The following is a 25,209-nucleotide window of genomic DNA, read 5'->3' on the forward strand; positions in this document are numbered from 1 at the left end:
CCATTCCTCCGCAATGAAAAACACCCCACCTTGCTTGATTGCCCCAGATACAGGCAAGGGCAGCGATTGGCAGACAGAGTAGAGCACGGGGAGAGGGAGAGAGGGGAGGGGTGGGGAGGAGGGGAGAGGGATGGTTGGCAGGATAACACCACCATTTTTGCCAGTGGAAGGTAGGACAGCCGACCAGCTCCCCAGGTCAGCGTGATGCCCCGGCACACCAGTAGAGACAGGGGGTAGGGGAAGGGCGGCTCAAGAAACCATCACCCTGGGCTCTCTGCACCGAGCTGCCAAAATGGAATGAGTCTCACCATCACTAGTTCGCACGGCCTATGGTCTGCACACCGGTGGGTGTTGAGGGGCTGTCAGTGCTGTCGCAGTTGAACAGCCTGCTTACCTGCACTGCGCTCACCTCCACCTTCCCTTGCCACCGCACAGATAGAACTGAGCCCCTGGCTTAGCTCAACACCACCCCTCCCCCGGACAGTAATTTGTAGGAACCCCCCCCTCCCCCCACCCTGGAGGGCAGGCGGGCAACTGCCCTCAGCCCACAGTCGAGAGGTGTGCCCGTAACGAAACTGCCTCAGGCCGCTGTTCCTCCCCGCACGCAAGCCGATGGTTATTCCAACACATTTAGCGCTGTTTACACGTAGGCGGGGTGCAACTCGGTACAGTGGGGGGGGGTGGGGGCAGGTCTATGCTTGGAAGGGTGGCTTTCCTGAAATTGGACACGTCCTGATCCCTCTGACAAACGATCTTTCTCTTTCTTCCTCCCTCTCCCTCTCCCAGACAGAGAGAACATGTAAGCCTCACACGCACACACACATGTGTCCTAGTCACACTCAAAGAATATCCTTCAGACACACACACACACACACACACACACACACACACACACCTCCCCTCAGAAAAATATACAGACACACAGACATACTCAGATCATCTCCCAGACACACGTGTAATGCCCGAGACAAACACACACACATCGACCAGGTACATACACACCCACACACAGATCAATAACCCTACAGACACACACACCATAGTCTGCTAGACACACATACAATATCCCTCAATCAAATACACACACACATCACCCAGATACACACAGATCATCTCCCACACACAGAACGTCTTTCAGACATACACAGCACATCTCCCAGACACAGAGAACATCCCTCAAACAAATACACACACAGATCATCTCCCAAACATACATACAAAGTTGCAAAGGGAACATCTCTCTTTCTCACACACACACAGCTCAATCCTCTCCCATACATACACACACACAGATTGCCTTTCAGATAGACACACACACATAAAATGTCCCTCAGACATTGAGCACATCACACATACACACATAGTTGCAGAGGAAAACGCTCTCTCACACACACAGAGCACATCGCCCAGACACACACACGGCTCATCTCCGAAAAGCACACCCCCAACAAAGCATTCCCACCCTCACTCACACACAGGACTTCTCCCACACAAAGTACATTTCCCAAACATAGACCACGTTTCCCACACACAGTTCTCCCAAAACACACATTCGTGCACACACAGCACGTCTCAGCCACACAGAGCGTGTTCCCAACCCCCCCCCCGACTCGTACAGATGCTCTCTCTCACTCTCACACAAACGAATATTTCTCTCCCTCTCAGTATCTGTCTCTCTCACACACACTCACACATACAGAAATCTCTCTGTCTCTCTCTTGCTGCTACGTACAGAAAGGAAGTGTGAGCCACAGCAGCAAAGTCAGCTTAGAATAGCACGGCCTGCCGCTGACAACAGAGAAACGGTGTCCAAACCCGCTTGGGTGGAGCCTGTGCATCAGCACAGGCCAAGAGAGCCACGAGGCTCTTCTCCCAAACTGGGATGCCTATTTCCCACGCCCCCACCCCCCCACTGCCTGCACCTCCTCTGTACCCAGCCAAGTGAAGCGCGGGGGCCAGAGATCCCGTTATTTAAACTCACCCCGTGCCAAGCCGCTCGGGTTTTGGTGTTTCGGACACGCCACACTGTCGCCTCACAGTCCTGTGGAGGTTGGGGGGGGGGGCGTTGGGCACACTGCCCAGCAGGACAGGATTGTTGCTAGCGGGTCGAGAAGCCCGCTTGGTTTGACTGCGACTGGGAGCCCGTCCCGCAGAGGCAAGGGAGGAGCCAGCGAGTCCGATGGCGCGGAAGCAGGCAATTCAGCCCCCTACCTCTGTGCTGGCTATGTCTCCCAGCACTCGGCTGTTAGCCTCCTAAACCTGCCTATTACAATGCCCGCGGTCACCGATTGGGGTTTAATTCCAAGTACTACCCAGGAGGAGTTTGGACAGTCGCGTGGGTTTCCTCCGGATGCTCTGGTTTCCCCTCACGTCCGAAAGACGCACATGTTACAGGGTTTAGTAAGTTGTGGGCATGCTATGTCACTGCAGGAGGCGTGGCGACACTCGCAGGCTGCCCCCCCAGCACATTCCTCGCGTTTCACTGTAAACTCACTGGCCACTTTATGAAGGGACACTGATTGTGTGTTCGCGGTCTTCTGCTGCTGTAGCCCATCCACAGCAAGCTTCATCGCGCTGTGCGCTCGGAGATGCTCTTCTGCACACTGCGTGGTTATTTGAGTTACTGTCACCTTCCTGTCAGCTTGAACCGGTCTGGCCATTCTCCTCTGACCCCTCTCTCATTATCAAGGCGTTTTCACCCGCAGAACTGCCACTCACTGGATGCTCTTTTGTCTGTTTTTCACGCCATTCTCTGTAAACTCCAGAGCAGGAGTTCCCAACCTTCTTCACGCCATAAGAGGCTTATCATTAACCAAGGGGTCTGTGGACCCCAGGTTGGGAATCTACTCCTGAGACTGTGTGTGTGAAAATCCCAGGTGATCAGCAGCTTCCGAGATACTCAAGCCTCCCCGTCTGGCACCAACAGTCATTCCACAGTCAAAGTCACACTTCTTCCCCCTTCTGATGGTCGCTCTGAACTACAACTGAACCTCTTGACCACGTCTGTGTGCTTTTACGCATTGAGTTGCTGCTGCATGATTGGCTGATTAGGTATTGGCGTTAATGAGCAGGTGTGCAGGTGTACCTAATAAAGTGGGCACCGACTGTAAATAAATTGTGCTGAAGACGGACCGACATTCAGTGTTTGTGGACTCTTTAGAAATCTGACGGCAGAGAAAACCAGGGGGACACAATAGATTTAGGATGGAGATGAGGAGAAACTGCTTTTCCCAGAGAGTAGTGAGTCTGCAGAATTTTCTCCCCTGGGAAGCAGTAGAGGCTAGATCATTAAATACATTGAAGACACACAGTTAGATTGAATTTTGCAGAGCAAGGGAATTAAGGGTTAAGGAGAAAATGTAGGGAGGTGGAGCTGAGTCCACGGCCAGATCAGAATCAAGGTCTTATTGAGTGGCAAAGGAGGCCTGACGGGCCAGATGGCTGACTCATAGAATCACAGAACACTGCATCTAAGTACAGACCCTTCGGCCCGCAATATTGTGCTGACACTCTAACCTCCTCTAAGGTCAATCTAACCCTCTCCTCCCACTCAGCCCTCCATTTTTCTCTCGTCCATGTGCCTATCTAAGAGGTTCCTAAATGTCCCTAATTTACCTGCTTATACCACCACCCCTGGCAGCACGCTCCATGCTCCCACCAACCTCCATGTCGAAAACTGACATCTAACATCCCCTCCCCCAATACCTTCCTCCGATCACCTTAAACAGATGACCTCTGTTTTTAGCCATTTCCACCCTGGGGAAAAGTTTCTGGCTGTCCACTCGATCTATGCCTCTTATCGTCTTGTACACCTCTGTCAGGTCACCTCTCATCCTCTTTCGCCCCAAAGAGACAAGTCCCAGCGCGTTCAACCTATCCTCATATAAGATATGCTCTCTAATCCGGGCAGCATCCCGGTAAATCCCCTCTGCACCCTCGCTAACGCTTCCACGTAATGAGGCAACCAGAACTCAACACAACACCTCAAGTGTGGTCTAACCAGAGTTTTATAGAGTTGCAACAGTACTTCGTGGTCTTGATCTCAATCCCCCGACTAACAGAAGGCAACTCACCGTGCCTATCAAGTGGTGTACAGTACCAGTGGGGATGGGCCCGTTGAAGAGAAGTTTGGATCGGTACATGGATGGTAGGGGTATGGAGGGCTATGGTCCCAGTGCAGGTCAATGGGAGTAGGCAGTTTAAATGGTTTAGGCATGGACTAGATGGGCCGAAGGCCTGTTTCTGTGCTGTACTTCTCTATGACAACCAGGGTAAAGGAGTCTCAAACTAGAAGGGTTTGATCAAAGGCGAGACGGAAAAGATTTAAAGTCAACCCGAGGGGTGAGACTCTCACACAGAGAGGGCACGGAACCAAATGACAGTGACGGTTGTAGAGGCAGCTGAGCCGTCCCAGCAACCCCCGACAACCCCAATTAACCCTAATCTAATCACGGGACAATTTACAATGACCATCTAACCTACCCGTACGTCTTTGGACTGTGGGAGGAAACCGGAGCCCCCGGAGGAAGCTGACGCTGTTCAAAGCGAGAACATACACACTCCTTACTGGCGACACTGGAATTGAACCCCGAAATGCTCCGCGCTGCAACAGCATCATGCCAATGGGCACGCTACCACGATACCCATTTACAAGACATTTGCATAGGTAACGTGGGGAGGAAGAGGAGGGATATGGGCCAAACACGGGAAAATCGGATTCAGGAGGACAGACAGCACAGTCGGCAGGAACAAGGAGCTGTAACAATCTGACATCTCTCCCATCAGCATGAGGCCTGGGGCAGGGACAACACTCTGACTGGGAAGCTTCCAGTGGAGAGCAGGGGGCAGATCCTCTGTCTCAAAGCCCCAGGGACCTAATGCCCAACGCTGTGTGACTGAGCGTGTCACTGCTGTGAGAGTGAGCACGTGTCTGTGTGAGTACACGTGCCTAGAGTACCAGTGTCTGTGTTTGTGAGCGCCCGTGTCTGTGAGTACATATGTGTCTATGTGCATGTGTGCGCGCGCAGAGTCTGCACGTTCTCCCCGTGACCCAGTGGGTTTCTCCCAGTCGCTCCAATTCCCTCCCGTGTCCCACGGGATTGGAGGGTTAATTTTCGCTCCCCAGTGTGTGTGAGAGAGGGGTGGGGGGGGGGGGAAGAACATGGGCAGCCGGCTACTCAGTGGGATCTGCTGCTGAGGGGGTGGACAGGGTCTCAGTGGGTAAAAGGTTCTGCTCGAGCGCTGGATAACTGGCATGAGGAAACGGACAGAAGGCTACACCCACAGGTCAAACCCCCTCACCACCCCCATCTTCCCCTCAGACAGCAGCACCTGGCAACAAGATGACTCCGGAGGGCAGCTGTGACTGCTCTCGGTAAATTTTCCTACAGAAGTGGTTTGCCATTGCCACCTTCTGGGCAGTGACTCTACGGGGCAGGTGACCCCGGCCATGATCGATACTCTTCAGAGGTTGTCTGTCTGGCATCAGTGGTCGCACAACCAGGACTTGTGGTATGCACCGGCTGCTCCCACGGTTTCACGTGACCCTGATCGGGGGGCTAAGCAGGTGCTACACCTTGCCCAAGAGTGACCTGTAGGCTAGCGGTGGGAAGGAACACCCTACACCTCCTTTGGGAGAGACGCATCTCCGCCCAGCCACCCGGTTATTAGGTATAGTAGGTAACCAGTAAAGTGTCCACTGTGTATAGATCATTGCGAAGCCAAGGGCAGGAAGAATTCTGGGAGTGGGCAAGTCAAGCCCAGTTTCTTGTTACCTGCAGAAGGACGGTGAGGTACAGGAAGCAGACAGAGTTGCTTGCAGCAGCATCACGGGCACAGGTGATACAGACAGCACACAGAATACAAAATTATGGGCCACAAAGACAGTGTGGACAGCAAGAAATTGTTTTCTCCCCCTAGGGTAGGAAGGTTGTGTATGAGAGAACAGGGTAGCGTCCTGGTTAGTGCGACAGTATGGACGCTCGGAGCATCGGAGTTTGGAGCTCAATTCTGGCGTCCACTGCGCAGTCTCCCCGTGAGCGGGTGGGTTTCCCCTGGGTGCTCCGATTTCCTCCCACAGTCCAAATGGTCAGTAGGTTAATTGGTCATCATAAATTACTCCGTGATTAGACAAAAGGGTTAAATAGGTGAGTGACTGGCTGATACGGCTTGTTGTGCCTGAGAGGGGGAAGAGATATGGTGGGGGAGGGGGAGGGGGAAGGGAGAGGGAGGGGAAAGAGATATGGTGGGGAGAGGGAAGGGAGAGGGAGGGAAAAGAGATATGGTGGGGGAGGGGAGGGGGAAGGGAGAGGGAGGGGAAAGAGATATGGTGGGGATGGGGGAGGGGGAAGGGAGAGGGAGGGGAAAGAGATATGGTGGGGGAGGGGAGGGGAAGGGAGAGGGAGGGGAAAGAGATATGGTGGGGAGGGGGAGGGGGAAGGGAGAGGGAGGGAAAAGAGATATGGTGGGGGAGGGGAGGGGGAAGGGAGAGGGAGGGGAAAGAGATATGGTGGGGAGGGGGAGGGGGAAGGGAGAGGGAGGGAAAAGAGATATGGTGGGGGAGGGGAGGGGGAAGGGAGAGGGGGGAAAGAGATATGGTGGGGAGGGGGAGGGGGAAGGGAGAGGGAGGGAAAAGAGATATGGTGGGGGAGGGGAGGGGGAAGGGAGAGGGAGGGGAAAGAGATATGGTGGGGAGGGGGAGGGGGAAGGGAGAGGGAGGGAAAAGAGATATGGTGGGGGAGGGGAGGGGGAAGGGAGAGGGGGGGGGGAAGAGATATGGTGGGGAGGGGGAGGGGGAAGGGAGAGGGAGGGAAAAGAGATATGGTGGGGGAGGGGAGGGGGAAGGGAGAGGGAGGGGAAAGAGATATGGTGGGGGAGGGGAGGGGGAAGGGAGAGGGAGGGGAAAGAGATATGGTGGGGGAGGGGAGGGGGAAGGGAGAGGGAGGGAAAAGAGATATGGTGGGGGAGGGGGAAGGGAGAGGGAGGGAAAAGAGATATGGAGGGGGAGGGGGAGGGGGAAGGGAGAGGGAGGGGAAAGAGATATGGTGGGGGAGGGGAGGGGGAAGGGAGAGGGAGGGGAAAGAGATATGGTGGGGGAGGGGAGGGGGAAGGGAGAGGGAGGGGAAAGAGATATGGTGGGGGAGGGGGAAGGGAGAGGGAGGGGAAAGAGATATGGTGGGGGAGGGGAGGGGGAAGGGAGAGGGAGGGGAAAGAGATATGGTGGGGGAGGGGAGGGGGAAGGGAGAGGGAGGGGAAAGAGATATGGTGGGGGAGGGGGAAGGGAGAGGGAGGGGAAAGAGATATGGTGGGGGAGGGGAGGGGGAAGGGAGAGGGAGGGGAAAGAGATATGGTGGGGGAGGGGGAAGGGAGAGGGAGGGGAAAGAGATATGGTGGGGGAGGGGAGGGGGAAGGGAGAGGGAGGGGAAAGAGATATGGTGGGGGGGGAGAGGGAGGGGAAAGAGATATGGTGGGGGAGGGGGAGGGGAGGGAGAGGGGAAGGGAGAGCGAGAGGGAGAGAGGAGAGGGAGAGGGAGAGGGGGAAGGGAGAGGGGGGAGGGAGAGGGAGAGGGAGGGGAAAGATATATGGTGGGGGAGGGGAAAGAGATATGATGGGGGGGTAGAAAGGGGAGGGCTATGACAGACCCGTCCCCACCAGTACTGTACCCCAGTGTTATACAGTGACAGACCCGTCCCCACCGGTACCGTACCCCAGTGTTACACAGTGACAGACCCGTCCCCACCGGTACTGTACCCCGGTGTTATACAGTGACAAACCCGTCCCCACCGGTACCGTACCCCGGTGTTACACAGTGACAGACCCGCCCCCACCAGTACTGTACCCCAGTGTTATACAGTGACAGACCCATCCCCACCGGTACTGTACCCCGGTGTTATACAATGACGACCCGTCCCCACCGGTACCATACCCTGGTGTTATACAGTGACCCACCATGTTCGCATGGCAGCCAGTTATACTATTCCAATCAATCCCAGCGTCAAAGCTGCTGTGTGTGGGGATGGTGGGGAGGGTGGGAGGCTTCTCTTCTTCATCAGACACACACACAAACACACTCAATGTCAGCAAGACTAATTGTAGACTCCAGGAGAGAGAAGAACCAGCGATTCATAAGCCAATACTCATCGGACGATCAGAGGTGGAGTGGGTCTGTAACTTTAAATTCCTGGGTGTCACCATCTCAGAAAACCTGCCTTGCAATCATATTTCTGTGATTGCAAATAAAGCACAAAAGCGCCTCTACTTCCTCAGCAGTTTGAGGAACTTCGGCCCAGCACGTAACAGGTAAAACCCTCCCAACCATCAAGCGCATCTACTTGAAATGTTGCTGTAGGAAAGCAGCATCCATCATCAAAGACCCTCACCACCCAGGCCATGCTGTTTTCTCACTGCTGTCATCAGGTAGAAGGTACGGGAGCCCCAGGACCCACACGACCAGGTTCAAGAACAGTCACAGCCCCTCAACCATCAGGCTCTTGAACATCCATTGAGCTGTTATTGATCATTAGCACAACTAATGATCTCACTTTAAGGACCCTTTATCTTGTTATTTCATGCTCTTGGGATTTATTGCTATTTATTTATATTTGCATTGGCACAGTATGTTGTTCATTGATCCTGTTTACAGTTACTGTTCTATAGATTTGCTGAGTATGTGGGCAAGAAAAGAATCCCCGGTTTGTATGTGGTGACATGTATGTACTCCGATCATAAATTTTACTTTGAACACACGCAAACACAGTGTCAGGCGCACGCGCACACGCACACACAGAGTTTTACACACAGAACCACCAACCAGAAACACAGACTGGGTGGAGGGGGTGTAGGCGGGCCAGAGCTGTGTTTAAAAGCCACACCGTATACACAATCTACTTCTCCCTCAGCAGCACAGCCACAATCCTCCCCCCTTGGCAGACCACCCCCACCCCACGCCGATCAGGGATTAAACTGACCCAGCACCCTGCAGAGCTGAGGGACGTGGTCAGAAATCGAGCAGCAGGAGAGTCGAGTCCTCCCCGTCCCGGGTATTGCCCTCCGAGCTCCTCCCTCAGCCGGAAGGCACAGTAAGACAGCATTGAAACAACTCGTCCTAAACTAGTCCCATTTGGCCTGTATCCCTCTAAACGTTTCCTATCTGTGTATCTGTCCAAGTGTCTTTTAAGCATTGTTCCTATACCCGCCTCAACCACTTCCTCTGGCAGCTCATTCCACATACAGAGCACCCTCTGTGAGAAAAAGCTGTCCCTCAGGTCCCTTTTAAATCTCACCCCCTCATCTTAAACCTGTGCCCTCTGGTTCTAGACTCCCCTACCCTAGGGAAAAACTGTGCCCCTCATGATTTTATACAGCTCAAAAGATCAGTCCCCTCAGAATAAAGCCCCGACCTCTCCCCATAACTCAGTCCTTCAAGACTTAGGCAAGTTTCTCGAGCCAGACCAGAAGTGAAGGGAAATGCGTTCCTCCCCCGAAGAGACACGTGACGTGCAAAGCTGATTTGTACACAGCAAGATCCCACAAGTGCCAGCAGTAATATCAGAGGGTGGTAGGGAATTGACTGATGTTTGTTGGGAGTTAGTACAGGTAGTGGGGCCACTGAGAGTGGACAAGGGTATCTGTACAGAGTGTCACTGGTAAATATACAATGGGTTGGCACTACGCATCTTTCCATTACAGACGGGGTGGGGAGGAGAACAGGGAGAGAGAGGGGAGAAGAGAGAAGAAGGGGGAGGGGAGGTGGAGGAGGGTGGAGGGGAGAAAGAAAAGAGAGAGGCAGAGAGATTCACTGAGAAAGACAGCCTGCTGTGGCCCACTACAGCTCTGTTTCTATACCCTGGTGTGGTGAGGAATGGAAGGCGGAGGGCTGGAGGCAGGATTGTAAATCCGTAAATTGGTTTATTAGTCTCACGTGTTGCCGAGTACAGTGAAAACCTTGTTCTGCATGCCGTCCACACAGATCACTTCATCACGTCAGTGCACCGAGCTGTAATCTGCGCCCCCACCCTCCCTCCTCCCACCTCACCAGTTCACAGCGTGGCAGGAGCCCGTCGCCACGGCGAAGTCTCGCACTTCCACAGACTGTATCTCTGGGTGGGGCTGGTGGGTTAGTGGCACACCCCCTCCATGTGTGGGTGAGTGCTATACCGAGGAGGGGGTGGAATAACAAATCGGGGTAAATGGGTGGGTAATGGTCCACACAGACTCGATGGGCTGAACGGACTGGAGTGCACAGCCAGGGGAGAGTTTGGGCTGGAGAGTGTGTGTGTGTGTCTGGAGCAGACCACAGCATTGAGCTGCTTTATGTCAGTAACGGCCTGTAGCTAAGCAGCCACCACAACCACCCCCCCCCCATGAGTCTCCTCCCCCTCCAGCTCCAGCTAATTGTAATACCATCGATTAGAGACTCATGCTGCTCATTAGAGCGAACCGCTGCCTTGAAACGAGGCCGTCACGTGGGCTCGGGAAGCCAGCAGCACCACTGGGCCCTCTGAAGGTCACAGCCAGGCTAGGGGGCTGCTCAGGCAGGGCTCAGAGGTGCACGTCCTCTCACACCGCCCCTGGACACCACAGCATCTGATGCACTGCCAGATCCCTCGCTGACAGTCACCACTGCCCACTCATGCCCCTGCGAGTTAATGGTGCGATGGCAAAGCACAGGGGCAGCTGAGAGAGAGAGAGACAGACAGACAGACAGAGGGTGTGAGAGACAGGGTGTGACAGAGAGAGAGATAGAGACAGACACAGAGAGAGGGGCAACAGAGAGAGAGAGAGAGAGAGAGAGAGAGGGGGGTGACAGAGAGAGAGACAGACAGAGGGTGTGAGAGAGAGTGTGACAGAGAGAGGGGGGTGACAGAGAGAGAGGGGGTGAGAGAGAGAGAGACACACACACACACATGAGAGAGGGGGAAGGAGGGAGGGGGAGAGAGAGGGGGGAGACGGGGAGGGGGAAGAGAGGAGGAAGAGGGGAAGAGAGGGAAGACAGGGAGGGGGTTAGAGGGGGAAAGGGGAGGGGGGTAGAGGCGGTGGGGGGTGTAGAGAGGGGGTGTTTGTTAGAGAGATAGGCAGAATGGATAGACTGAGAGAGAGGAGATGATAGAATTGGAGTGAAAGTGGGGGTACGGGGTAAGAACAAGATGGAGGCAGACAGGAGGGAGAAACCGGGTGACATATTGCTAGATGTTACACATGCACACCAAGAGAGGCAAAGACTGAAAGAAGAACAAGCGATCACGGCCAGAAACAAGAGACAGAGTTTAGAAGCAGACTACAAGACCAGTGAAGACTGAATGCTTTACCGATTAAAGGCAGTGGGTCTCGGTACTGTGGGAGTGGGTGGGGTAACAAAGGCTGGTGAATCCCTGGGTCAGCAGGTTGTCGTGCAGGAAACTCTGCCCATTACAGAATATTCCTCCCAACACACTGTGTGTGGGACTCCCTGCAGTTAAGCGGCTGGCATGTAAATTAAAAGAATCCCACAGACTGATTTTTCTCCCTCTTCCTGTCGTTTCATTGGGAGAGCAGAGAGAGAATCAGAGACAGATAGCCTGGGGAAGAGAAGGGAGTGAGTGAGTGACTGATAGAGAGTGAGTGAGTGAGGAAGGGAAGGGGCAGAGAGAGGCAAAGGGGACAGAGAGATAGACGTGGGGAGAGAGAGTTAGAGAGGCAGGTGGTGAGAGACACGGAGAGAATGAGACGGGAAGAGAGAGAAATGGGGAGAAAAGCAAAAAAGAGGGATAGTGAGAGGATGAGTGAGGCAGGAGAGAAGAGGAAGGGAGAGAGACAGAGGGACAGTGAGGTGCAGGGAGAGAGGGGCATGTAGGGACATGTGGGGACAGATGCTGGAGAGCGAGAGAGTGAGAGGGAAAAAATGAGAGGGACAGGAAGGCGACTGGAACTCAAATAACCACCCATAACAATAGCGGTGTGCAGAAGAGCATCTCTGAACGCACAACACACCAAATCTTGTAGTGGATGGGATACAGCACAAGGCCACGAACACACAAGAAATACACTCCACGGCCACTTTCTGAGGCGCAGGAGGTACCTGGTCATGCAGGATCTGAGTGTAGATTCAAATTTCTTTACCACACGTACATCAAAACATTCTGTGAAGCGTGACAACTGATAGTGCGCGGGGGTGGGGAAGCCTACAAGTTTCGCCAGACTTTCCAGTGCCAATCATAACGTGCCCACAATGCTTGGCAGATCTACGCAGAACAGGAGAAAACAGAACATGTCCAGTGACAGAATAACAAGAGCATCTCCCTCCCACCACTGCAGTCCTCCAACCCCGTTGACGGATACTTCCATCTCACCTTAAACTGGTTGTCCTCTAATACGCCATCTTGGACAGAAAAGAGTCCTTTTACTTCAGGGGTTCCCATCCTGTTTTGCGTCACGGACCCCCTTCCATTATCCGAGCGATTTGAGGACCCCAGGTTGGGAACTCCTCGCCCACCCTCATCTACGCTTCTGATAATTTTATACATCTCTATCAGAACTCCCCTCAGCCTCTGAGAAAATAGACCAAACAGGTCCAGCCTCTCCTTTTGGTTCATGCCCTCTGTTGTGGTTCATTGGGAGCAAACCAAAAACCGTTGAGAGACAAAGTCAGGGTAATCAATACCGCGTGGCGCGTTTCCAAAATTTAATTTCTAAGTCGACAAAGAAGCATCCAAACCTTTATTGTGGAAATCGGCAACTACGAATGAGTTTGCAGCGATAAAAATACTAACAAAACTCTATTAGTATTTATTAGCGTTCAGTAGCGTAACTAGGCATTCTAGTTAGCAAAATAACAAAGTTAGTGTAACTAATTAGCATATTTAGGTGATCTAATAATGCTCCTATTAACAGTCAACAAAAAATCTCCCAATTCACTCCTCCTCAACTCAACTAATAATAGACACAGTCTGCCTAAACCAATAACACACAAACAATTGTACTTTTCACATCTTTATTGAACATTGTTTAAACATTCACAGTCCAGACTGAAAAAAGTATGTGAACCCTTGTATTTAATAAATGGTAGACTCTCCTTTAGCAGCAACAACCTCCACCAAACATTTCCTGTAGCTGCACAATGGCGAGGAGGAATTTTAGACCATTCCTCCATAGAAAATTGTTTCAGTTCATCAATATTTCTGGGATACCTTGCATGAACAGCCTTCTTCAGGTCATGCCAGAGCAACTCAGTTGGGTTAAGATCTGGATTCTGACTTGGCTAACCTGACATTCTTGATAAAATGTCTTGATACAATTTTGAATTGATTGTTCCCTCAATGACTGCAAGTGGTCAGGCCCTGAGGCAGCAAAGGAGCCCCAAACCATGATGCTCCTTCTACCATGCTACAGAGTTGGAACGAGGATTTGGCGCTGGTATGCAGTGCCCTTTTTCCTCCAAACATAGTGGTGTGCATTTCTGCCAAAAAGTAAAATCTTTGTCTCATCTGTCCACAGAACATTATACCAGAAGCGTTGTGGAACATCCAGGTGGCCTTTTGCAAACTTAAAATGTGCTGCAGTGCTTTTTTTTTTGGAGAGCAGTGGCTTCCTTCCATGAACACCATTCTTGGTCAGTGTTTTTCTTATGAACAGAGACTTTAGCAAGTTCTGGAGATGTCTGCAAGTCTTGCTGTTACCCTTGGGTTCTTTTTCTTCAACACTGCACGTTGCGCCTTTGGTGTGATGTTTGCAGGACGTCCACTCCTAGGAAGAATAGCAACACTACTGTTTCCTCTATTCGTAGACAGCTTCTCTTACTGTGGACTGATGAACACTTGGGTCTTTAGAAATGCTTTTCTGGCCTTTTCCAGCTTCGTGCATCTCTACAATTTTTCTTCTAAGGTCCTCTGAAAGTTGTTTTGATCGCAGCATGGTGCACATAAACAGATCTGTCTTGAGAAGAGCAGGCTCTGTGAGTAATCTGGCTTTAGGTGGCTTTTGTATAGGACAGAGCACCTCTACAACCCACACCTCCAATCTCATCTCATTGACTGCAACAACCGACTCCAAACAGCTTTTGTAGAAGGCATTACCCCAGAGGTTCACATAGTTTTTTGAACCGAGTCTATGATTGTTTAAATGGTGCACTCAGTATTAACAAGAAGTACAATTGTTTGTCTATTATTGTGACTTAGATGAAAATCCGACCACATATTATAAGTAATTAATGCAAAAAACCAGGTAAACAGACGGAAAATAGATACATAGCTTCTACATCCTCTACTACTACGTCGACTCAGGCCTAGGGGGCCGGCCTCAGGCAAAATCCTCTAATTCAGGCAAAATCCTGGTGAATCTCTTCTGCATACCCTCCAACACCGCCATTCCCTTCCTATAATGGGGTGACAAGAATTGAATGCAAAAATCCAGATGTGGCCTAACCAGAGCTTTCATACACCTGGATTGTGATCTTTCTGACGCTTGTACTCCGCAGCTGGTACCCATTTAAATTTAACTGGAATTGAACTGTGGAATTTAGTGGAACGTAGCCAAATGTGAGTGTTGATGACAAGGTAGACACAAATTGGTTTCACCATGAGGCATAAGAGCAGAGTTAGGCCATTCGGCCCATTGAGTTTGTTCTGCCATTCCATCATGGCTGATATGTTATCCCTCTCAACCCTATTCCCCTATAACCTTTGACGCCCTGACTAATCAAGAACCTATCAACCTCTGCATTTTTATTTTGGGGCAGGGGTGCTTTGCAGTACCAGCGAGCCCAGGTTCCATTCCCGCCGCTGCTCGCAAGGAGTTTGTATGCTCTCCCCACGAACTACATGGGTTTCCTCTGGTTCCCTCCCACAGTCCACAGATGTATCAGTTAGGGCTGGCAAAGTACAACTATGCCACGTTGGTGCCAGAAGTGTGGCAGCAGCCCCATCTTACTACTCGGACTGTGTGGTTTGCTGACGTAAACGACGCACTTCTATGCAGCGATATACACAGAAGTAAATCTAATCTTTTAATAAAGCTAATCAGAGGCAAGTTGTGTTGTTTAAATAGACAGATTGTGGTACACCCTGCTGGGGTGGTGATAGAGACAGACACACTAGGGACATTTAAGAAACTTAATACAGGCACATGGATGATAGGAAAATGGAGAGCTATATGCTAGGGTGCTCTGGTTTCCTCCCACAGTCCAAAGGCGTACCGGTTGGTAGGTAAAGTGGCCATTGTAAATTGTCCTGTGATTAGGCTAGGGTTCGATTGCTGGGCAGCATGGCTGGAAGGGACAGTTCCCTGCTGTATCTCAATGAATAAATAAATTACCCTGTAACCTTTGATACCCCGACAAACGAGTCATCACGTATATTAACCTCTGTTTTAAATATACCTGATGACTTGGCCTCCACAGCCATGTCTTGGAAAGATTTCCACAGATCCATTACCCACTCACTTGCAGACCCCAGTCAGTCCAGTAAAACCATCTCCTCCATGATCTCCATCAGCATAGGTGCACCGCAGGGATGTGTACTTGGCCCCCTGCTCTACTCGCTTTACACCTAGCTCCAACACCATATACAAGTTTGCTGACGACACCACTGTTGTGGGCTGTATCAAAGGTGGTGATGAATCAGTGTAAAGGAGGGAGACTGAAAATTTGGCTGAGTGGTGTTATAACAACAGCCTCTCACTCAATGTCAGCAAGACCAAGGAACTGATTGTAGACTTCAGGACAGGAAAGCCAGAGGTCCATAAGCCAGTACTCCTCAGAGGTGGAGAAGGTCAGTAACTTCACATTCCTGGGTGCCCCTTATCTCAGAGCGCCTGCCCTAGACCCATCATATAAATATAATTGCAAAGAAAGCACGAGAGTTCCTCTACTTCCTGAGACACTGCAGAGATTCAGCACGATATCAAAAACCTTGACAAACTTCTATACATGTGTGGTGGAAAGTGTGCTGACTGGTTGCATTATGACCCTGTACACCTTTAGTGGAAAATTTTACCACATGTAGTGGATTTAGCCCAGCATATCATGGGTAAAACCCTCCCAGCCACTGAGCACATCTACATGATACGCTGTTGTAGAAAATCAGCATCCATCATCAGAGATCCTCACCACCCAGGCCATTCTCTCTTCTCGCTGCTGCCATCAGGTAGAAGGTACAGGAGCCTCAGGATTCACACTACCAGGTTCAGGAGCAGTCACTACCCCTCAACCATCAGGCTCTTGAACAAAATAAGATAACTACACTCATCCATTGAGATGTTCCCAGAACCAATGATCTCACTTTAAGGACTCTTTATCTTGTTATTTCATGCTCTCCTTATTTATTGCTATTTATTCATATTTGCCTTTGCACAGTTTGTTGTTTATTGATCTTGTTACTGTTCTGTAGATTTGCTGAGTCTGCCCACAGGGAAAGAATGCATGTGGTGACATGCAGGTACTCTGATCATAAAATTTACTTTCAACTTTGAAGAAATTTCACCTAACCTGTCAAACAAAAGGGATGTCTTTCTTTTGGGAGGCTGTGCTCTCCCCTGGCCCTAGACTACCTCACTACAGGAAACATCCACTCCACGTCCTCAATCCAGGCCTTTGCTGTTTCATGGACCAAAGGTTTTGGCAAGCCAGTTCATGACATCAGTGCATTGATGTAGCGCACAAAGGAACAGAATGAAGAATAACGTGTTACAGTTACAGAGTAAGTGCAATATATGCGGACAATAAGGTACAAACCTCATGATGAGGCACAGTATCAGTCTTGAGTCCCTTTTCTTGTGATCGCAAGACCCTGTTGACAGTGTTAACGTGGAACGCTGGAAGTCCAATTCGCTGATTTTGTTGGTGGCTGGGAGGGGAGCGAGGACTGGGCCTCGAGCCACGGTGTCGCCTGCTCACAGCTGCCAAGGAGAGAAGCATCGGACTCAGCACACCCCACCAGATGCGGTGCAGCATGGTGTCCAAGCAGGAGTCCGTGCTGCCCCTCCGTGTTCACTCAGCAGAACACAAGTTCTACTGTGTTCAACTGCAGACTGCTGCAACATTCATGGACTCAAGGACTTGGGACTTTTTTTTTGTGTGTGACTGCATTTTACTGCTATCTTATACGTGCTATTTGTGCCTTGTGCTGTAAATGAATGTTGGTACTGTGTTTTGTACCTTGGCCCCGGAATAACATTGTTTCATTTGGCTATATTCGTGCATATTCAATGAGATTTCCCCCTTTGGTCTCCCAAACTCTGAGTACAGGCTTACAGTATCAAACATGCATATAGCTGGAGTGCCCAGGACTTTTACGCAGAGCTGTATTTGACAATGTGGAGTGGAGAGTGAGTTTGTAAATCTGGCCGGAGCAAAGAATGTAGGAAATGGTGAGGGTGGAGTGCCACAGGAGGGTGTGGGACAGGTGGCAGAGAAGGAGTGCCAGGGGCAGGAGGTGGACTGGGTGCAGACACACCCAGCCCCAAGACACCAGGTAAGGTCATTTGATTCCAAACAATTGGTTTATTAATCATTACAGAATATCCCTCTGGTGCTTCCTAATCCCTCTCCCTTTTTCCAACTACGATTCTCCTCTCCCTGCCCCCTTCCCACTTTCAGTCGACAATAAAGAACTGTATCAGAATCAGGTTTATCATCACTCACATACTGTATGTCAAAAATTTTTCTTTTTTGCAGTGGGAGTACAGTGCAATACATAAAACTAATACAGTACTGTGCAAAAGTCTTAGATGCCCTGGGTCTATTTGTGTGCCTAAGATTTTTGCACAATACTGAAGATGGTGAAGTTACAGGAGTCCAACCCATTACACAAAAGGTCCATAGATCACTACCACATGGAACCATGCGGAGAGAAAAGCTCTGCATTTTGTATATACAGATCGCTTCACCACATTAATGTTCCTACAAAGGACAAGCAATAACACAATGCAGAATAAAGTGTTACATAGTCAAATGCAGTGTAGGTCGAAAATAAGGTGCAAGAGTCTGTCTTATCGGACTGCTCAATAATTTGATAACTGTGGGTTGGAACAGAGATCCCCAACCTTTTTTGCACACGGACCGCTTTAATATTGACAATATTCTTGCGGACTGGCCAACGGGGGGGGGGGCGGGGGGTAGGGAGGTGTTCAACTTCAAGTTCAACAGTGTGTGATAGGGAATGAGGAAAGCTGCAGCTGACTCATATCGTTTCATAATCGCCAAACCACTGGGTTAGAAGAGAGAATGTCTGTGGTGGGTGGGGTCTTTGATTTTTGCTTTACTGAGACAGCGGGAAGTCAGAATTCATGGAGGGGAGTCTGGTTTCCGCGATGTGCTGAGCTGTGTCCGCAACGCTCTGCGGTTTCTCGCTGTCACGGGCAGAGTAGTTGTTGTACTGAGCCGAGGTTCATGCAGATAAAATGCTTTCTGTGGTTCATCAATGAAAATTGGCACGTGTCAACGGGGACATGCCGAATTTCTTCAGCCTCTCGAGGAAGCAGGGGCACTGACAAGCTTTCTCAAGGTTCGCAGTACACTTACGATCAAAGTACGTATACATTATACAACCTTGAGATTTGTTCCCTGACAAGCAGCCAAAAAACAAAGAAACCCAAAAACAAAAAACACCCATTGTGCAAAGAATTCAAAAAACCACATCATGCCCATAAGAAAACAATAAAAATAACCCATAAGAAAGACCAAACACCCAATGTGTAATGAAAGAGAGATCATACTAATGGTAACCGCAAGCAAGCAGTGTTTCTGAACTGAAGTCTACAAAAAGAGTCCGAAACACATAGTTCGGTGCAGAGCCGAGTAAACGTTGTGCAGCAATCTTAATCAGCCTGTACCTCGTCTCGTGCCCTGACACCCTGACTTTTCCAATCTAGTCCGGAGCTTAACTCTCCATCCGAGCATCAGGCCTTGCCGCTTTGAGCAGTGATATCTGAACCAGCTCGCTCCTCACCACCCTGACCTCTTCAATCTGGCTGGGAGCTTAACTCTCCACTGAAATAACGGGTTCTGCCCCTTGGATGGGCTGTACTTCGCCGCCTCGATCCGGCCCGTAAACCTCCATCTGACCATCGTACTGAGTCATGCCGATACGCTCTGGGGCTTGGACCCCCACGGCTTTGATTCAGCCTGTGTCCAACCCTTCATGCTCTTGGCGCCAGGCTTGTCGGCTGCCCTTGCCTCGGCTCTGCCACATCGAATTGTCTCCAAGTCCAAAGGGAAGTTACAGACTATTACTTGCTACGACCGCTTACCAGAAAAAGTGTGATTAGTGAAGTATTTAGTTGCTATCCTCATTTTGTTTGCTGCCAGCCCCAAGTCTCAGAGGTTCACCAACACATTCTTAAACCACGTCTAGGATGATTGGACCAAGGCAGACTATTGGCAACATTCACTCCAAGGAATTGGAAGCTGTCAACCGTCTCAACCCCAGCACCGTTGACGTAGACAGGAGTGTCTTGTGTGGAGGTAACTGAGCTAATGACCAAGGTGGTTAAGAGCCTGTTAGACAGGGATGTAGAGGGAATGTATCGCCTGCCCTGGATGGGAGGGAGGAAAGGGGCTTGCCACATTCTGTTTGGTTGTGATCTGTATTGCTTTGTCGAGCATGGTGGGCATGGTGTGTTGGCGCCAGAATGTGTGGCAACACTTGTGGGCTGCCCACCCCCACACACACACACATTTCACAGAATGTTTCGACTCAGTTGTGAAAAGTAAATCTGAAATGGAAATCTGAGAAGTGCAGACAGAGTCCGCGGAGGGGAGGCTGGTTTCCCTGAGGTACTGAGCCGCGCCCACAACTCTCTGCTGCGGAGTCGGTGTAGACAGAGTCCACCAGCCACGGGCTGAGTCTCGAACAAGGAAGGGAGTGCAAGACAAGGGACCAATTTTGAAATGACTGGCACAAACCCATCAGAAAGAGGAGCATAATTAAGCCATTCAGCCCATCGAGTCTGCTCCGCTATTCCACATTGAATATTTATTATCCCCTTCAACCCCATTCTCCCACCTTCTCCCTGTAGCCTTTGACATCCTGACTAATCAAGAACCTATCAAGCTCTGCTTACTCAAAAAACTTGGTCTTCACAGCCATCTGTGGCAATGAATTCTACAGACTCACCACCCACAGGCTAAAGAAATTCCCCATTGTGTCTGTTCTGAAGGGATGTCCCTCTAGTCTGAGGCTATGCCCTCTGGTCCTAGACTTTCTCCTCTATTGGAAACGTCCCCACTCTATCTCAGCCTTTCAATACTCAATGACAGCCCAACTCCAGCGAGTACAGCTGATGAATCCCTGGAACTCTCTATCGCATGGGACTGGTTGACTAAGGCAATTTCAAGAGGGTCAAGATACATTTTTGAACCACGCGGTTTGGTAGTGGGGCAGTTATCGGGGGTGATGAGGAATTAGTGTGGAAGACAGACTGAACAGCAGGGCAGGCTTTGGGAAGGGGTGGGAAGGAAGTAAGTGGACTACTCATCCTGTCTCCTCGCATGTGAGATGGCAGAGTTATCTTGGGGCTGGGGAGTCCGCCGTCAGAGCAAGGATGGTGTCATTGGCAAGACCATAGTCGACTGCTCTCCTCTATCTGGAGATAGCATTACAGACCACTGCAGCACAGAAACAGGCCCATCAGTCCATCTAGCCTGTGCCAAATGGCTATTCCGTCTCGTCCCATCGGCACACACCAAAGCCCTTCACGCCACCCCCCCACCATCCATGTACTTATCCAAACTTCTCTTCCATGCCGAAATCGAACCCACATCCACCACTCCCACACCACACTCTGAATGAACTGGTTTCCCCTCAGGTTCCCCTTAAATATTTCAGCTTTCACCATTGTAACCTCTAATCTCACCAAACCTCAGTGAAGGAAGCCTATTGTATACCTCCAAGATCTTGCCTAGTAGGAGGTACTGTACCTAATAAAGTAGCTGCCGAGTATATTTGCCCATGCCAGCCAAGGTCCCTCACAGACCCTAATAAGGATGTATCTAATTTCATTCAGAAACAGATGTTTGTTTTCAAAGTTTAAAGTAAATGTATCATTAAAGTACATGTCACTACATACAGCTCAGATTCATTTTCTTGCGGGCATATTCAATAAATCTATAAAATAGTAACTATAACAGGATCAAAGAAAGAGCAGCCAACTTGGGCAATCAACCAGAGTGCAGAAGACAACAAACTGTGCAAATATAAGTAACAATAATAATAAATAAATACTGAGAAGATGAGATGAAGAGCCTTTGAAAGTGCGTTCATTAGCTGTGGGAACATTTCAATGATGGGGCAAGTGAAACTGAGTGACATTATCCCCTTTGGTTCAAGAGCCTGATGTTGAGGGGTAATAATTGTTCCTGAACCTGGTACTGAGAGTCCTGAAGCTCCTGTGCCACCTTCTTGATGGCAGCAGTGGGAAGAGGGGTGGTGGGGGTCCTTCGATGATGGATATTGCTTTCTTGCAACAGCGTTTCATGTACGTTGGGGGGGGGGAAGCTTTACTCATAATGGACTGGATCACATCCACTACTTTTTGGAGGTTTTTCTGTTCAAGGGTATTGGTGCTTTCACACTAGGCTGTGATGCAGCCAGTCAATATACTCTCCACTACACATTTATAGAAGTTTGTCAAAGTTTTAGATGTTATGCTGAATCTCTGCAAACTCCTGATGAAGTAGAGGCGCTTTTTTCATAATTGTGTTGGGTCTTGGACAGATCCTCCAAAATAATAACAGCCAGGAATTTAAAGTTGCTAACTCTCTCCACCTCTGATCCTTCGATGAGGACTGGCTCATGAACGTCTGGTTTCAATCGTCTGAAGTCTATAATCAGCTTCTTGGTCTTGCTGACACTGCGTAAGAGGTCGTTATTATGGCATCACTTTAGCCAGATTTTCAATCCCCCTCCTGTAGGCTGATACGTTAGCACCTTTGATCCTGCCTACGACAGTAAACAAACTTGTATATGGCATTGGAGCTGTGCTTAGCCACACAGTCATAGGTGAAAAGCAAGTAGAGCAGGGGGTTATGCACACAAGTCTTGTGGTGCACCTGTGCTGATGAAGATCGTGGAGGAGATGTGTAATGACAATATGGTCTGTCTGCAGGAAAATCATTGCAGACACTACCTACCCTTCAAATTGCCTTTTCCAAAAGCTCCCTTCTGGAAAGAGGTATAGAGCTACTAAAACAAAAACTTAGCATAGTGGATAGCACAACACTTACAGTACAGGCAACCTAGGTTCAATAGCCCGCCGCTGCCTGTAAGGAGTTTGTACGTTCTCTGCGTGACTGCGTGGGATTTCTCCGGTTTACTGATCACTGTAAATTGTCCCGTGTTCTTCTCCCGCCTTAGTTGGCGCAACAGGCAGCAACTTTGCCGCCTCTTTAGCGTTTGTCTGTTTCTATGAGGCCAAGTTGCCAGCTCGACACTCAACCCAGCACGGCTAGAACTTGTGCAAGGAGCCGGCTGCACCTGAGCCCTGGACCTTTCTGCCCCAAAGTCTGTCGCAGATGGCACACCACCACCAGTACGAACATAATCAGCGGGGATTAAATCGGAGTTTGCTGGCCGGCATGGCTCGAGAACCCAGAGGGACCTATTCCACGCTGTAACCTCCACCATCTTAAAGTTTCTTCCCCAAGATAGTTAACTATTCTGGTTAGCTTTCTATTACCTCAGTAACTGCACTGTAAACACTTTAAACCAGTTTTTCGAATGCTGTCTACATTGTAAGTACATGCTGATGTTTATATATTTAAATGCATCTTATTCCCTATCCATGGCTCTAAATTTGTTTTGCACAATTCTTTATTCTGTATAATTGTTTAATTTTATTTTTGATCAGCAGTGGAAAGGGTGAACAGATTCAAGCTCTGAGTGTCAACATCTCTGAAGATCTATCGTGGGCCCGACATACTGATACAATTATGAAGAAGGCACGTCAGCAGCTATATTTCACTGGGAGCTTGAGCAGATTTGCTATGTCACCAAAGACTAACAAACTTCTACAGATGTACTGTCGAGAGCATTCTGACTGGTTGCATCACCGTCTGGTATGGAGAGGCCACCGCAGAAGATTGGAAAAAGCTGTAGAGGGTTGAAAACTCAAGTCAGCTCGATCGTGGATGCCATCGAGGACACCTTCAAAAGGCGATACCTCAGAAAGGCAGCACCATTAAGGAGCCTTGCCACCCAGAACACGCTCCCTTTTCGTTACTACCTTCAGGGAGGAGGTACACAAGTCTGAAGACACACACACAACATTCTAAGAACAGCTTTTTTTCCTCTGCCAGATTTATAAATAGTCAATGAACCCATGAATGTGACCTCATTATTTGTGCACTACTGATTTGTTTTTAATACATTTTTATTATAATTTATAGCATTTATGTCTTGCACTGTACTGCTGCCGCAAAACAAATCTTACAACCTATGTCAGTGACACTAAACCAGATTCTGATTTTAATTTTATTTCAATATACCACAGCAATTTTCAAACACAAATATTCGCCCGGCGGCAACTTTATTAGGCACACTTGCTCGTTAATGCAAATATACAATCAGCCAATCATGTGGCAGCAACTCAGTGCATTAAAGCACGGTCAAGAGGTTCAGTTGTTGTTCAGCCCTAGCATCAGAATGGGCGAGAAATGTGACCTAAGTGATTTTGACTATGGAATGATTGCTGGTGCCAGATGGGGTGATTTGAGCATCTCAGAAAGTACTGGGATTTTCATGCACAACAATCTCTAGAGTTTACAGAGAATGGTGCGAAAAACAAAAAAAAATCCAATGAGTGGCAGTTCTGTAGGTGAAAACGCCTTGTTAATGAGAGAGGTCAGAGGAGAGGGGCCAGACTGGAAGGCGGCAGTAACTCAAATAACCACGCGTTATAACAGTGGTGTGCAGAAGAGCATCTCTAAACACACAACAGGTTGAAGTGGGTGGCCTACAGCAGCGCAAGACCACAAACATGTACCCAGCGGCCACTTTACTGGGGTAGGGGTGGGGAGTTAATAAAATGGCCGCTGAGTGTAGTTAGGAACCTTGAAGTGGATGGGCTACAGCAGCAGAAGTCCACGAACAAGTACAGGAACACATGTCCTGTATGAGGTAAAGTGGCTACTGAATGCATGTCACTGATATTAAACCTCCTGTTGATACCATTGGGGTTCCTTAAAGTTGTTATAGCTGGGGGTGGTAATGGGGACAAGCTCCCACTACCTACTAAATGCTCCCAACGGCGTGTGTCTGAAATAGCCTCTGACAACCAAGTCCAGCTCCTGGCATTCATGTTTGGCTTAGCGACTAGGCCCAGTGGAACCGTTTCTACCAACAGTGCCTTAAAGACCAGTCACTTTGGGCAGATGAGGCTTGTCAGCCATGGTTGACCGCTCATCCAGGAGACGGAAAATTCTGATGTCGAACAACCACTGCCTTGTGACTACACCTGCTCATGGGAAAGGCTTCAAGAGAGAACCCCTGATCCTGAGAGATGGGGGGGGGGCGCGTGGGGACTGAGACGACTGCAGAGACAGGATCCCACTCCAAATCACGGAGCAGACAGGAGATCTGAAACCACCTGAAGAAGAGCAGAGACAAAAGGAAGGAAGTGGGAGACGGCCGATGGAAGGGCATGATCCATCGGCACTGTAACCCTCCCTTCCCTCTGTTCCGCAGCACAACAGGACCTGGGTGTGTGAGAGAACCGATAGGGAATTTGGCAGGAGGATTCACCAGGACACCATTTGAACAGACAAGATGCTCAGGTCCACTGGCTGCGGAAGGGGAGGCACCGACCCCCAAAGAATCCTGTCCATTCCGAGGGGAGACAGTGTGCGGTTTGCGGGGAGGAAAGAATTCAGAGAGAGAGAGAAAGGGACATGAGGTTGGAGGGCAGTAGGCGAATTCCAGCCCTAATGAGTGGCGTCAGGGAGGATTGCGGGGGGTCTCGAGGGTGTCAACAGGGGGCACAGAGATTGGAGTCAGGGGGTCAGACAATGTAAAAAACATTGAAGGAGAGCAAGAGACCGTGAAATGCGGCAAGTCGTCTCTCTGCCTCCCCATGGGTCGTGCTTTCCCTGCGCACACGGCGTGTGTGTGTGTGTGTGTGTGTGTGAGTGAGAGAGTGAGTGTGTGTGTGTGTGAGAGTGAGTGAGTGTGTGTGAGAGTGAGTGAGTGAGTGAGTGAGTGTGTGTGTGTGTGTGTGTGTGTGTGTGTGTGTGTGTGTGTCTGTCT

At 49.9% G+C, this 25,209-nt stretch overlaps 1 protein-coding gene across 5 annotated transcripts in view; it reads right to left on the bottom strand.

Annotated features, from left to right (window-relative positions):
* Positions 1 to 25,209, bottom strand: part of LOC134338688 (methyl-CpG-binding domain protein 1-like) — a 263,482-nt gene that overhangs the window by 230,085 nt on the left and 8,188 nt on the right. Inside the window, exon 2 of one of the 5 annotated variants that reach the window (XM_063034722.1) lies at positions 12,107 to 12,219. The exons of the other annotated variants lie outside the window; for them this stretch is intronic. The gene's annotated coding sequence lies outside the window, so the exon portion shown is untranslated. The remainder of the gene's footprint in view (positions 1 to 12,106; positions 12,220 to 25,209) is intronic. 5 annotated transcript variants of the gene reach the window in all.

The sequence above is a fragment of the Mobula hypostoma genome, chromosome 28 (genome assembly GCF_963921235.1).
Source record: "Mobula hypostoma chromosome 28, sMobHyp1.1, whole genome shotgun sequence".
Lineage (NCBI taxonomy): Eukaryota > Metazoa > Chordata > Chondrichthyes > Myliobatiformes > Myliobatidae > Mobula > Mobula hypostoma.